The following is a 1,987-nucleotide window of genomic DNA, read 5'->3' as shown; positions in this document are numbered from 1 at the left end:
ATTTTGCCAGATCAACATGCCATCGATGGATGATGGTGGAGGTCCATAGGATGCCCAGTCATCTTGAAATTATGTTATGACACAGGAAGAGTTAACATGCCCTTGAGGCAAACCGTATATGAGAACTATTGTCCACCCCCTGTTAATGGAAATTGTTTTTGGGATTTTATCACTAAGATGGAAAACAATACATTTGCCAAATTCTCCATGTACCTCTGAAGCATTTTTGACTCTTGGTGGAGAGAAGTGTTAGAGGTTATTTGGCCTTCCCAACTCTTTGGCTCTTACCTCACAAGCCAGCAACACCACATGGAAGTTACTCAACCTACCAAGTACAGTCATTCTAATTATTCATTAAGTGACTGAGAACTGACTTTCTCCAAAACTTCAATTACTAACTAGACTCTGCTACCCAGAGTAGAACCCCAACTCTAATAGAGGGACCACGATTATGCTTTTGATTTCTGGGTGTCAGGGTCAACTCAAACTTTAACCTTCAATGCCTTGGTATTCCCCTCTTTTTAGTATAAAATTGCCTGAGTAAATGGCCAAAGTTATCTTTTAGGAAGGTCTCAGGAAATCATCATGGTATATAATAGGCATGCTGTTTTCACAGTTCTTCCACTTAGGTATCCAGGTACCTCTTTAGTTACAGCCCTAGATCTTAACACTGGCACAGGTCTGGGAACTGAGCAAGAGACTGACTCTATTGGAGTGACCATCCTCAGCCTCCTCATCCTCCATTCTTGCCTTGTTCTATGAATGGTAAGCAGAGCCTTGCTGGATGCCCATCTATTTTGGCCCTTGGGACACAATATCCTATTAACTATCTTTAACACCCCCTGTGGGCCAAGCCCCTTTGATTTTCACCAGTTTTTAGAGTAATTTCAACCCTCTGGCTTGTTAAGTGCTTCCATCTGGCCTCTGCTATGGCAAGGGGACCACAGCCGTGTGCTCACAGTAGGAGTGGGAGATGACACAGGCTTTGTAAAGGGGCATCTGCAGGTGGATCATCAGAGGCAGGGGTCCAATGTGGAATACACCCCAGAAGAGGCCAGCTAGCCCCAAACATCCCACCACAGTATGAGTGAGCACTGTGGTATGATGGAGTGGGTCGCAGATGGCTATGTAGTGGTCAAAAGCCATGGCAAGGAAGATGCCTTACTCAACCATGGCGAAGCAGTGGATGAGGAACATTTGAGCCAAGGAGCCATCCAAGCCAATGTCAACAGCACCAAATCAGAAGATTCCCAGCAGTCTGGGAATAGTGGAAGTGGACAGAACCAGGTCAATGATAGCCTCTAGGTACAGGAAGAAGTACATGGGCTGGTGCAGGTAGTGCTCCACCATTACCACAGCCAGAGTGGTGACATTCCCTTCCATGGCCACCAGGTATATGGAGCCAAAGGGGATGGAGAGCCAGATGTGCAGGGACTCCAATCCTGGAATGACAGTGAGCTGGATGGAGCTGGGTGTCGAGCAGACATTATGAAAAGTGAGTGTGGCTAGTTATAAATGCACCTTCTCACCTGTGCCTCAAAATGCAGTAGGACTTTTTTCTGGAAATAAGACAAGAATATTCGTAGGTCCTATAATAAAGAATAGGTTGTTGACTAGATAAGATTCTATAAACATTCCTCAAAGTTACAGAATAATGTCACAAGTTATTACTATGTGAAGATATCTACAGATTTTTCAAGCACAAGCCAGAATACATATTTGAATGAAATGTATGAATATCTTTTTTGCAATATGACTCTCAAAGTAATGTTTTTGCATCAATGAAAGTGACCTAAGGTGGACAAGTAACTATTAAGTCATTTAACTCTTGTAGGTTGGCTATTAGGTATTTCTTAGAATCATATAAGCAGGATTTGGTGTGCGGGCTCCTTGATTAGAGATGCATTGATACTGAAAGATACAGTCTGGGACTCTAGATAGACCCCTGGGACTATCTAGACTCTATGGTAAGTCAAAGCTTAATCTT

The 1,987-nt window shown here is 43.4% G+C and overlaps 1 pseudogene; it reads right to left on the bottom strand.

Annotated features, from left to right (window-relative positions):
- Window positions 1–927: 927 nt before the first annotated feature.
- On the bottom strand, window positions 928–1,505 carry LOC113617209 (olfactory receptor 52M1-like; annotated as a pseudogene).
- Between the last annotated feature and the right edge of the window lie 482 nt (window positions 1,506–1,987).

This window comes from Aethalodelphis obliquidens, unplaced genomic scaffold (genome assembly GCF_003676395.1).
Source record: "Aethalodelphis obliquidens isolate GAN/ISIS:26980383/991018 unplaced genomic scaffold, ASM367639v1 scaffold2830, whole genome shotgun sequence".
Classification (NCBI taxonomy): domain Eukaryota; kingdom Metazoa; phylum Chordata; class Mammalia; order Artiodactyla; family Delphinidae; genus Aethalodelphis; species Aethalodelphis obliquidens.
This window is presented reverse-complemented; position numbering and strand designations above follow the sequence as displayed.